The sequence below is a fragment of the Lepidochelys kempii genome, chromosome 2 (genome assembly GCF_965140285.1).
Source record: "Lepidochelys kempii isolate rLepKem1 chromosome 2, rLepKem1.hap1, whole genome shotgun sequence".
Taxonomy (NCBI): Eukaryota; Metazoa; Chordata; order Testudines; family Cheloniidae; genus Lepidochelys; species Lepidochelys kempii.
Genome location: NC_136381.1, coordinates 88,066,310 through 88,080,154, shown reverse-complemented (window position 1 = coordinate 88,080,154; position 13,845 = coordinate 88,066,310). Strand labels below are relative to the sequence as shown.

At 44.8% G+C, this 13,845-nt stretch overlaps 1 protein-coding gene across 9 annotated transcripts in view; it reads right to left on the bottom strand.

Moving 5' to 3' along the window:
* The window catches only part of PTPRM (protein tyrosine phosphatase receptor type M), an 835,052-nt gene that overhangs the window by 372,885 nt on the left and 448,322 nt on the right, over positions 1-13,845 (bottom strand). The window lies entirely within an intron of this gene.

The window sequence follows — 13,845 nt, the reverse complement described above, 5'->3', positions numbered from 1 at the left end:
ACCATATTTGGAAGTCTGCCTTAAAAAGCTAGATTGACCCACAGCCACTGCAGTAATTAAATTGGCTTTTGGTGTCCACATTACCCTCCTTCTGCCAGTGATGCACATCCTCACCAGGAATCACCAAGGGAAGGTCATGCCTGACTAATCTAATCGCCTTTTATGATGAGATTACTGGTTCTGTGGATGAAGGGAAAGCAGTGGATGTATTGTTTCTTGACTTTAGCAAAGCTTTTGACACGGTCTCTCATAGTATTCTTGTCAGCAAGTTAAGGAAGTATGGGCTGGATGAATGCACTATAAGGTGGGTAGAAAGCTGGCTAAATTGTCGGGCTCAACGGGTAGTGATCAATGGCTCCATGTCTAGTTGGCAGCCGGTATCAAGTGGAGTGCCCCAGGGGTCGGTCCTGGGGCCGGTTTTATTCAATATCTTCATAAATGATCTGGAGGATGGTGTGGATTGCACTCTCAGCAAATTTGCGGATGATACTAAACTGGGAGGAGTGGTAGATACGCTGGAGGGGAGGGATAGGATACAGAAGGACCTAGACCAATTGGAAGATTGGGCCAAAAGGAATCTGATGAGGTTCAATAAGGATAAGTGCAGGGTCCTGCACTTAGGACGGAAGAACCCAATGCACAGCTACAGACTAGGGACCGAATGGCTAGGCAGCAGTTCTGCAGAAAAGGACCTAGGGGTGACAGTGGACGAGAAGCTGGATATGAGTCAGCAGTGTGCCCTTGTTGCCAAGAAGGCCAATGGCATTTTGGGATGTATAAGTAGGGGCATAGCGAGCAGATCGAGGGACGTGATCGTTCCCCTCTATTCGACATTGGTGAGGCCTCATCTGGAGTACTGTGTCCAGTTTTGGGCCCCACGCTTCAAGAAGGATGTGGATAAATTGGAGAGAGTCCAGCGAAGGGCAACAAAAATGATTAGGGGACTGGAACACATGAGTTATGAGGAGAGGCTGAGGGAGCTGGGATTGTTTAGCCTGCAGAAGAGAAGAATGAGGGGGGATTTGATAGCTGCTTTCAACTACCTGAAAGGGGGTTCCAAAGAGGATGGCTCTAGACTGTTCTCAATGGTAGCAGATGACAGAACGAGGAGTAATGGTCTCAAGTTGCAGTGGGGGAGGTTTAGATTGGATATTAGGAAAAACTTTTTCACTAAGAGGGTGGTGAAACACTGGAATGCGTTACCTAGGGAGGTGGTAGAATCTCCTTCCTTAGAGGTTTTTAAGGTCAGGCTTGACAAAGCCCTGGCTGGGATGATTTAACTGGGAATTGGTCCTGCTTTGAGCAGGGGGTTGGACTAGATGACCTTCTGGGGTCCCTTCCAACCCTGATATTCTATGATTCTATGAATGCTTGCACCGACTGAAATGGGGCATTCTGGAGTACTGAGTGCTAGAGCGTGGAGCACTGACAGCCACACAGGGCTTACGGCTGGACCTCCCCTGCCCCAGGGCCCACCGCCTGAGCTGGTGCAGGGTTCAATTGCAGAGCAGGGAGCTTACCAGCTGTGAAATTGACATTCTTGTCAGTTTCATGGCTGCTGCTATTTCACATTTTGTCTCCAGCTGACACCAGGCTCACAGCTGGAGCACCCTCATTCTGGGTCTGACAGTCTGAGCCAGAGACAAAATGTGAAATAGCAACAGCTGTGACACTGACAAGCATGTCAATTTCTCTGCTCATAGGCTCCCAGTTAGGAAATTGAGCCACATGCGGGGCTCACAGCTTGGGCTGTTAGTGCCGGGGCACGGGGAGATTGTGGGGCTGACAACCAACAAGCGATGTAAGTAGCATCATCCTAACTACATTCATCTAAGTGCTACGCCTCTCATGGACGTGAAGTTATTGAGTCAATGTAGTGGGTGACTTATGTCAGTGGAATCAAGACAGTGACAGATTTAGCCTGATATAAGGTGTTTTAGTCACCCTAACACTGTAATGTAGATGAGGCCCCGATAACAAACATGGACTTCTCTTACAAAAAGTAAGATAAGTATACTTAATTTATTACTGAAGAACACTTGATGTACACTAAGTATACTAAAAGTCTATTTTCTCCTATGGACTGAGAAGCAAGAGATCTATAAACCTTTATTGGTGAATAGACGCAATCAATCTTTAACCCCTTTTTATATGTTACTGCCAGGCCTAGATCTGTGCCAATAACAATGAGTGCACTTGGATAGTAAATGCCATGCTAAAGTATGGCATCACATCATGGGAAGATACAAGATACATTACGTATTTTCACTTTAATGAGATATTCCCACTGACTCCGTAAGGAAAAACATGGTAAAACTAGACAACAGTCCAAAAGTTCTCCAAAGATGCTTACTAATTATTACTACTTACTACAGACACACAAATCCAGTTTAAAATATAGTGGTAAACTACTACATGTAGAGTACAGCAACAGCCTATAAACCTTTAATTTTTATCAAGAAAAACTATATTATATGTCAGCATCAATATAGGACAAACTCTAGCTTCAGCTTCTGGGGATTAGAAATTTAGTGTAGTTTTATTGACATTATTGTTTCTGAAATATATAAACGATGGCTTCCTGCAGAAACTGTATATCTTTAAATAGTTTTGACTTAATTCAAAATGATTAAGCATCAATTTAAATCATTAGGCTCCTTCTTGAACCAGGATGTGAAATAGAACTTTTATAGAGCATTCTAAGCCATTTATGCAGCCATGCTGAAAGAACAGTTAATTACTTTCAAGTTTCAAATGCTAGTAATGGCTGTTCAACTGCCATCAAAATGCAAACTCAGGAGTCAGGTCATAAAGGTCAGTAGTTACACCAATTCATTTAAAGTCTTACAAGTATTTGAAATAGACATTATTTTATTGCTTTTTCATCCCCTGGGGTATTTTTTCATTCCCCTATGACCAAAGTACAAAATAGGTTAAATTCAGTTGTGTGGTTCCAGCAAAAGCCTGCACATACCATGATTCTACTCTGAAGGTAATCTTCCAGCTAAAGATTGAACACGTATAAAACGAATCTATCATCATACATACTGCACTTATATTTAACTGACAATTGGCTAAAAAATAAGGGTCATGAAGTTAAGTATATAGTGTAATAGAAAATAATTGAAGTAGTCAAGGATACTGTAATGAAAGATAAATGGCTATATTATTACTGCATATTGTAAAATATTAAACTTTATATAATGAACTGATAATGAATGACCATAGTTTTACCCAAGTTATTCCTTCATATAGTTTAGCTTTTCCTCCTTTTCACTAAAAGGGGTATTTCTAGGTATGACAATGAAGAGTTTGGATCAATTATTCAATTAAATACCATACTCTGCATATGTTACAGTTGGCAGCAGCATGCTTTTTTCCCTGGGAGGCAATTTTAGTGGTGGCCATCAAATAGGGTCTCACTAAATATCCTAGTTATTTTCTGATCTATATTTTCCCAGCCATCTATGCCATATATGTGCACTATATCCTAATTTGAAAACAGTTGGCTTAACCAAAATGATACATTTTTAATGGCTGTAGTAATTATGTATATTTACGAAGGGATACACTAATTTATTTTGTGGGGTGTGGGGAGTTTGTAGGTAGCAATATCAGGGCAATAAAACTGTTTAAGTTAGAAAAGGTTATTTCTCACTTAACTCTTATGGATGTAAAGTAAACCAAGCTATTCAATACTGCAACACCCTTTTCAGTTTGGCTTTTAAAATTAAAATATCAATACAGCTTGATAAAGAAAGTTTGTTTCTTCATGGAGCAAATTTAATGGTTTAACAACTCTGGACATGAGAACAGTTGGGGCATTCCAAACCAGTGGTGTGAGGGTGATGGGGCATGTCCAAATAAGAAGAGGAAATACCAAACACTCTCCTGTTACAGCACCAGAAGTTAATGTCCATTGATGGCAGATCAATGGAAAGCTTTAGATAGATGCTATAATGGTGGCCAACACCAAAGGAACAATTAAAGTAAAAATGAGAACAAAAAAACAGTTCACCCAAAATGAAAAGTAGCCTTTTGCTTATCCTAAAGGAGTTACATGCAAAAAAGTAAAATACTAAATACATGCACAGATATGCACTTTTTACATATACATAGAGAGAGGCAGCAATCCCTATATTTAGGCTGCCTTACACTTTTATTATAAAATTCTTCTGAACATTTTTGGAAGAGCTCTAGCACCTCCCTGGTTTTCCATAAGGACTTGAAATTTGGCAGGCAGAATAGCCTTGCAATCAGAGAGTTGCCTTTTCTGTCCTCATGAAAATTTGTTCAGATTTAAATGAGTTACACACTCTTAAAAACAGACATTTCCTGTCTGTTGATTACTTAGTACGGCTTGTTCCAGGACTGCAAGATATCTGACTTCAAAGCAGTCACGCTTTTGTGTTAAGAGAAGCTGTTACTACCCAGTATGGAATCTTGCACATTCTGGGGCTTAAACAGGCTTTTTAAAAAAATTAAATAGCAACTGGTTGAAGAAGCTCAAAGATTTGAATTTCAGAGTTAGTTCCATCAAGATGATTCAGGAGGTAGAGAGCAGGTGAGGTGGTCAAAGCTACATTACAGATATATTCTCACTGAGCCCTGCAATTTTTCACCTTGATCACAGAATCGTAGAAACATAGGGCTGGAAGAGACCACAAGAGGTAATCTAGTCCAGCCCCCTGCACTGAGGCACGATTAAGTATCCCTAAGACCATCCCTGAGAGCTGTTTGTCTAATCTGTTCTTAAAAACCTCCAATGACAGGAATTCTACAACCTCCCTGGGTAACCTATTCCAGTGCTTAACTATTCTTATAGTTAAGGAAAAGCTTTCTAATTTCTAACCTAAATCTCCCTTGCTGCAAACTAAGATGTTTACTTCTTGTCCTACCCTCAGACATAGATAACAATTGATCATCTTCATTATAGCAATCTTTTACATATTTGAAGACTTATGTCCCCCTGAGCTTCTCTTCTCAAGACGAAACTTGCCCATTCTTTCAACCTTTCCTCACAGGTCATATTTTCCAAATCTCTTATTTTTCTTGCTCTCCTCTGGACTCTCTCCAATTTCTCCACATCTTTTAAAGTGTGTGGCCCATAACTGGACACAATACTTCAGCTGAGATCTCACCAAATGTCAAGTCCCTCTCTGAAGCTTGGAGGTGCTACAGCTTTTCAAAGAAAAAGGTCACCACAATTTTGTAACATGGGCAAAACAATGTATTTTTCCTGGCCTCATTCTCAAAAATTATTCAACTGTGGTGTGTTAAATTTTCCAGAAAAATACAGCTCAAGTGTCATGGCTGGTCCGTGGGTGGCCATACCATAATAGTCATAGCCAGAATGTGCAACCATGAGACAGGAGTCAAGAGCTGGCTCTGTCAGAATACCAGGAGGATAGAAGCAGATGACAAACTGGAGATCAGAGCCATGAAGTGAGAATGAGAATGAGGTCAGGTCAGGTCTACCACAGGTGCTGGAACTAGAGGTGCTAGGGGTGCTGCAGCACCCCTAGTTTGAAGTGGTTTCCATTATATACAGGGTTTACAGTTTGGTTCAATGGCTCTCAGCATTCCCACTATACAAATTGCTCCAGCATCCCTGGTCTACCAAGTGGTCAGAGGTAGGAGACAAACCGGAGGTTGGGATGCCAGAAGTGAAGCCATGTCGGGATGCCAGGAAATCAAGCCAGGGAAGCAGGAATGGTTAGACTGTCGCAGGAATGGGTAGCAGGAGCAGGAAGCAAAAGGCACACAGTCCAGAGCCCAGTGGAACCCAGTTGTTCGATCAGCTTCCTGTTCCTGTCGGTGGTTTAAATAGGGCCAGTGGCCAGTCAGCCGCTATGGGATGCCACCAATAGGACCTTGGGGCAGAGTTATCAAGCTATAGGCTGCCAGTTGGAAGACTGGAGCATAGGTCCAGGTTCGTGACCCAGGGGTCATGACATCACCCTCTCCTCTAGGGGCACCCTCTGGGTGACATGGATCCAGGTTTCTCAGGGTAGCTCCTTTGGAAGGCCCAAACCAGGGCAGAAGTGTGAACGTTCTCACCAGGCTCCCAAGCATTCCTCTGGGCTGTAACCTTCCTAATCAATTAGATACCATAATTTTCCTTGCTTGATCTTACAGTCAAGGACTTTGTGAACAATGTATTCCTCCTGACCTGTACTTGTAACAGTGGGGGTGGGCTCTATGGGGAAATGTGTTCTTAGCGTAGGTTTAGAAGTAAGACATGAAATATGGGGTGGACTCTATGGGATCGAAGGAGCTGGAGCTGTAAGGTGACTATATTGTTTTGTAGCCAAATCAAGTACAGGCGAAGGAACTGGTAGTCTAGTTTCCGAGACTGTCTGACTACAGAGGTGTTCTGTTGAAAGCCATACTTTTTTCCCTGTGAAGAGGGAGATGGAGACCTGTTGTCCATGTGCCTTTTGTATTCCCCCTACAACTTGTCAAGGTGTCCCTTCACCTCCTCCTCTTGGATATTATGGATGTGTTGTATTAGGTCTGAGTCAGAGGGGTTGGGGGAGAATGTGGGTAGTTGTGGGTGAAATCGGGCGTGGTACCCATAGTTGATAAACAAGGGGCTGTGGCCTGCAGATACATGGTCCACATTATTGTAAGAGAACTCTGCATAGAGTAACAGTGAAGACCAGTCATCCTGGTGATGACTGATGTAGCATCGTAAGTATTGTTCAAGGATCTCATTGATTTTTTCCCATTTAGCTGGTCAGTTGAGGATGGTAGACAGAGGACAGGTGCGCACAAATGCAGGGCTTCAGGCCAGAAGCAGGCAGTAAATTGTGGCCCCCAGTCATAGGTGATGTGATCCAGGAGCCCATGAAGATATATTATGTTGTTTATTCAAAGCCAGGTGGTTTAATCCACGGAGGGTAAACCTGTTCAGGGAATGAAGTGAGACATCTTACAAAACTAATCTACTACTGTGAAACTGGTCATGAAACCACCATGAAGTTCAATAAAATGGCCTCCCAGAGCAGAGATGGGGTGCCCAGAGGTTGGAAGTGTTCACAAGGTTTTTGGCATGAGATCTTGGTGCAGGCCGAAACCTGGCAGGAAGCTACTGTGACAAAGTTCCTCCTCTGCCTTGGGGGGTTCTGCGCTTTCTGGCAGATTTGCTCAGAGGTTCACAGCAATCCCCTTTTGTTAGTGGCACAAACCTGCCATTCACTCAGCTACCCTCATCACTGGCCAGCATGGGGAAAAGGAGGAGAACAATCCCCACAGTCTCTGCTGGCCCACCTAATGGGTCAGGGGACAGGCCAGAGACCTTCCCCTCTGGTGGGATCCACAGTCCAGGTCAACTCCTCTTATATCAAATAGGGAGTTGCGGGGATGGGGGAACCTGGGCCCCCCCTCTACTCCAGGTTCCAGCCCAGGGCCCTGTGGATTGCAGCTGTCTACAGTGTCTCCTGTAACAGCTGTATGACAGCTACAACTCCCTGGGCTACTTCCCCATGGCCTCCTCCCAACACCTTCTTTACCCTCCCCACAGGACCCTCCTCCTGATGTCTGGTAATGCTTGTACTTCACAGTCCTCCAGCAGTACACCTTCTCACTCTCAGCTTCTTGCGCGCCTCTTGCTCCCAGCTCCTTGCACACACACATCGCTAACTGAAGTGAGGTCCTTTTTAAACCAGGTGCCCTGATTAGCCTGCCTGTCCTCATCGATTCTAGCAGCTTCTTAATTGGCTCTAGGTGTCCTAATGAGCCTGCCTGCCATAATTGATTCCAGCAACTTCCTGATTGTTCTGGAAAAGCCCATTATCTTACTCAGGGGAAAGGGACCGGAGGAATCTGGGACTAATATATCTACCTTCTATCACTGTCCTGTAGCCATCTGGCCTGACCCTGTCACACTACAAAGATCTCGATCTTATAAGGATTGGTCCATCTATGGCTATTAGCCAGGATGGGCAGGAACGGTGTCCCTAGTCTCTGTTTGCCGGAATCTGGGAATGGGTGATAGAGAATGGATCACTTGATGATTACCTGTTCTGTTCATTCCCTCTGAAGCACCTGACATTGGCCACTGTCAGAAGACAGGATACTGAGCTAGATGGACTTTTGGTTTGCCCCAGAACGGCCATTCCTATATTCTTATTATGGGGTACTGTGACAGGGTCAGGCCAGATGGCTACAAAAGAGTGATTGAATATAGATACATTAGTTCCAGGTTAAGCAGGTCCCTTTTCCCTGGGTAAAACAACAGGGACTATTCCAGAACAGTCAGAACTTTCTAGAACTAATTTAGGCAGACAGGCTAATTAGGACACCTGTAGCCAATTGGGAAGCTGCTAGAATTAATTAAGGCTAATCAGGACACCCGGTTTAAAAAAGGCTCTCACTCCAGTTAGTGAGGTGTGCGTAAGGAGCTGGGAGTGAGAGGATGTGCTTCTGGAGGACTGAGGAGTACAAGCGTTAACAGACATCAGGAGGAAAGTCCTGTGGTGAGGACAATGAAGGTGTTGGGAGGAGGCCATGGGGAAGTAGCCCAGGGAATTGTAGCTGTCGCGCAGCTGTTCCAGAAGGCACTCTAGACAGCTGCAGTCCACAGGGCCCTGGGCTGGAATCCGGGGTAGAGGGTGGGCCCAGGTTCCCCCCAAACTTCCCAACTCCTGACCCAACACAGGAGCTTCCGCCAGAGGGGAAGGTCTCTGAGCTGGTCCCCGACCCACATGGTGGATCAGCAGAAACTGCAGGGATTGTTCTTACTCCTTTTTTCCCCATGCTGGCCAGTGATGAGGTTTTCTGAGTGAATGGCAGATTTGAGCCACGAAAGTGGCCAAACTGAGGACTGTGAATCTCTGAAGCGAGAAAAATCCGCCAATAAGCGCAGGACTCACCAAGGTAGAGGAGGAACTTTGTCACAGTACATTCAAATCCACCAGAAGAAATGGGACATCGATTGTTAGATTTTATGTTGCCCTAAGTGTCCTGCCAAGGTGGAGTCAAGGCATGGTTATAGACCTGCCAATCTTGCAAGTTCTAGAGAACACAGATGCAGTCCCTTATGAACATGACCCTTCCTGAGTGTTGTGTGGATCTTAATTGATAATGGCCAATGTGCATGGAACTCTGGAGACAAAGGCAAAATGGATGAGCACGAGCAGATCCTGGTGGCAAGCTGCTCTAAGGAAATTATGGGACTTTAGAATGCAGGCTGCCCTAAGCCTGAAGCCTCATCTTTGGGACAAGGTGTCAGCCTTTCCATTTAGAGTTTCAGCACAGTAGGTCAAGGTAAAGTTGAACTGGGAGAAGAGTAGGGCCCAACAAAGCTGTTTCTGATTTAGGGCCTTGGCCCTGCACAGGTACTCCAAGTTCTTATGATTGGTAAGCACTTGGATTGAATTGAGGGCCCCTTCCAAGTAGTGTCACCACTTTTGGAAGGGGTCTTAATTAACAGGAGCTTCTTGTCCAAGATCTCACAGTTTTGACCAGCGGGGGTAAGCATCCTTGCATAGTAATCAATAGGGTGCAGCATTAGCTTGCGTCCATGCCTTTGGAAGAGGATTATCCTATTTGCCATACTAGAGGCGTCAGCTTCTACAACAAAAGCTTGCGTTACGTCTGGGGGAGTCAATATTGGAGTGGAGAAGGCAAGTTTCAACTCCTCAAATGCATCCTAGGCCTTGAGCACTCAATGGAACTTGGTGTTTTTCCAGAATAGGGCAGCAAGGGGCTTGGCTTGTTTCAAAAAAATTGAAATGAACCTCCGGTAGAAGTTTACAAAGCCTAAAAACTGTTGTAGGTCAAACACATTGTGGTGGCATATCCACTCGCAGAAAGCCTGAACCTTGCATGGGTCCATCTTGATTCTTTCCAGGGACAGGATGAAACCCAGGAACTCAGTTGAGGTCTGATCAAATGTGTACTTCTCAAATTTAATGTAGAGACCATGTTGTTATAGTCTCTCCAGAACTGTGTGGATGTGAGTGGCATTTTGGTCCAGATAGATAATACATTGATCTTCTCAGACTAAGTATACCACCAAGAACTGGTCCAATAGGTCTTGTAACACATCGTTAATTAAGTGTTGGATCCTCTCTGGGGCATTAGTCAGTCCAAATGGCATTACTAAATATTCAGCATGGCCATAAGGCTCCAAGAGGTTGTCCCTTTCAGACACAGAAGTAATTCTAAGCTCCCCACAGATCCAGTTTTATGAATATGTGAGCAGTCCCAATACAGCCCAACAACTCTGGGATCAAGTGTAGCAGGTAATGGTTCTAGATTGTTATCTGATTTAGGCTCAGAAATCAACACAGAGGCAGAGGCTGACATCTCTCTTTGTAGTTAATAAACTGGTATGGAAAATTTTAGCTCAAAATGTTAACATTTGGCAAAGTTATAAGCAACTGAAGACAGGGTCTTATACTGGAAAGTGTCAGGCAGTGCTATCAGCTCTCCTTATAAGAGAGCCAGGGAGAGAGAAAAACAGGCACAGGCAGGCAGGCAGGCATATAAAGAGAATATAAACACTTAGATATACTTAAGCATTCACGATTTCACAACTGTTGACACCCTTGATGACAAGTCTTTAATAATTTCTGAAATCTTGCCCTGGTCTCAAAATGATTTTGCCCTCAGTTTTGGAACACACTCTTTCTTCTAAAGATCCAAAACACATTCAACTCTATTCAAGGTGCTAAATCTTCCATTTGACAAAATGCAGAAATAAGAGCTACCGATGGTACAGATGGCTTCCCTTCTATGCCCTTACTTAAAAACCCAGCAGATCTCCTTCTAACCAGTCTGAAACCTAGGTTTACCTTGTTTGAACTCAATAAGCAGTTTGTATTCTAATAATCTGATGCCCTTCTCAGAAAGATTAAATTTAGGAGAACAGAATGAACCTATGTTGGATCTGACCACTATTAGAAAAGTTCAACCCATGGACCATATGTAGAAGACTAATTTACTTTACGAAATACACTTAATCAATTCCACCCCACTCTTTTCCTTTCTGTTCAGTGTTTGATTACTTTTATGTCACCTATTAGAAAAGAGCTGTTGTTTTTTACAATAAGCAGGTGATCTGACAAGACCAATTTCATGGCTCACATTAGACAAAGATAAAGTGACATTTCAATCCAATTCCCTGACAAACAGATGAGGATATTGTGTAGTCTGAACACACAAAATGACAAGTCACTGACTCAGTTCAGTCTTTTCCATCAGAATAAACAGTTAGGTAAATTGAAAAGTTTCCTTTTAGGATTCATTTAAATGAAGCCATCGATACTTTTATTCATTTTCATATAAAAGACAGACAAGATGTACAAACAACAGTCTTTGTCTTTTCTTCTTGATGTGTGGAGACCTGATACATTATTTAATGGCAAACTTTTTGTTCACTAACCAGGCAATATTCATATTTACCATAATAATAATGTACAACAATAACGTACCATTGGGGGTTAATTGCAGCTCTTTAATGGCTTTCCCCCCCATATACTAAAGGCTATATTACACCCATCTCTGCTCAGATACACAAGTTTAGGGTAAGGATGCAAGGAGCTTTTCTATCCCGGCACATGGGCCAGGCACAATTAGGGTTGCCAACGCTCCCTGTTTCACCAGGAGTCTCCCAGAATCAGGCCCTACCTCTGAGGCTATTGAAGCCAAACCATACGTTTTAGGTACTGAAAGTCTGGGGGCGCAGCAGGGCTAAAGGAGGCTCCCTGCCTGCCCTGGCCCTGTGCTGCTCCCGAAAGCGGCTGGCACATCCCTGCAGCCCCTGAGGCGGGGGCGAGGGGCAGGTATCTCCACGCGTTGCCCCCGCCACCAGCGCTGACTCAGCAGCTCCCACTGGCTGGGAACTGTGGCCAACGGGAGCTGGGGGGTGGCGCTTGCGGGCGTAGGTGGCGTACAGAGCCCCCTGTTCCCCCCAGGGGCCACAGGGACATGCCAGCTGCTTCTGGGAGTGGTGCAGAGCCAGGACAGGCAGGGAGCCTGCTTTAGCCCCACTGAGCCACCTCCCGGGAGCCAACTGAGGTAAGCACCTCTTGTCCGAAGCCTGCACCTCAAGCCCCCTCCTGCACCCCAAGCCCCTACCCCAGCCCAGTGACAGTGAGTGAGCATGGGGGAGAGCGAGCAATGGAGGGAGAGGGAATGTAGTGAGCAGGGCGGGGCCTGGGAGAAGGGGCAGGGATTTGTGAGATTAGACAGTTAGCAACCCTAGGCACAAACCCAGTTCTTGTGCTCCCATGACTGGCTCCCCAGCCCAAAGGAGTTAGTCGTCTTTCCATTAACTCCCCCACTCTGGGGGCACTAGGGCCTGGATGGTGCCTTCCTCCCACCACATGGCCTGGGGAAAAAACTGTGTAGAGGAGCCAGACTCCAGATGGTAGAGGCAGAAACAGCCAAAACAGGGACCCTTGGAAACTCAGAGAGCTTTCTACAATGTTGCCTGGATTTTCTCTGCCCTGTGCTGATTGGCTGTTTGCACCAACCCTCACCCTCCTTCTCCCTCACCATCTGTTCACCTAAGTGTCACTCCTTACATGCTCCTCTTATCCACTTTTCCCCTGCCCTGTACACCCTTCCCACCTTCCCTTTTCTTTCCATTCACAGTTGATCACTTCCTCCTCCTCATGCCCCCTTCACTGAGCTTCTGTGGCATTATACTCTCATGACTTCCTCTTACCTTACTGACCCAGCTTTCAGCATTTCCTTCAGGGCTCATTCTCCAGTCCCTCCCTCTCTTTGTTGGAGTCCTACATATTTCCATTATAGGCCACATCCTCTTCTTCCTCTACTTACTTCCCCCGTGGGCTCATTCAATCCCACATGTCTGTGCTGACTCCCACCTCTTCTGCTGTATTCTTTCCTTTTCTCCATCTGTCCATTCTAACTACCTAGATATGTTTTATACCGCACCCACCAACACAATATCTTACAAGTGCCCTGTTTATCCACAGGCTACACTTACAGCAGCCTCCTTACCTCAGGCTGTCTTTCCCCTTTCCAGTTTATATTCCTGCATTGGGAAAATGGTCCACACCTAGGGTATCTGTACTTCAAATACTGTCATCCTACTCTTCTCTGAGCTCTCCACATCCTCCCGTCCACTCCTCTCTGATCCACCAAAGAACATGCTCTTCTCCCATTTCCTCTCCTCTCATAGTCCAGCTGATCAATTCCTCAACCAACTTCTCCTTTCCATCTGGCCTAAATTCAAACTCCTGGTCCTCACCTTCAGCATCTGATCTCATAGTAAACTCCCTATCTCATTCTCTGCCTCATCTTTTCTCCTAATTGATTCTTTGGCCTTTTTTTTTGGTTACAATCCTTCTTTCATACAACTCCATGCATTTAGACTCTATCTACCATACTATCTGATCACGTGCCTTCTTTCTGGCCTTCCAATCCCTCCTTAAAACTAGGTTTCAGAGTAGCAGCTGTGTTAGTCTGTATCTGCAAAAAAGAAAAGGAGTACTTGTGGCACCTTAGAGACTAACAAATTTATTTGAGCATAAGCTTTCATGAGCTACAGCTCACTTCATCGGATGCATTAAGTGGAAAATACAGTGGGGAGATTTATATACACTGGAAACCTGGAAATCCTGGACGCCCCATCATCTCAGGCATTGGCACCCTGACAGCAGGATTGTCTGGCTATGTAGACTCCCTCCTCAGGCCCTACGCTACCAGCACTCCCAGCTATCTTCGAGACACCACTGACTTCCTGAGGAAACTACAATCCATCGGTGATCTTCCTGAAAACACCATCCTGCCCACTATGGATGGAGAAGCCCTCTACACCAACATTCCACACAAAGATGGACTACAAGCCATCAGCAACACTATCCC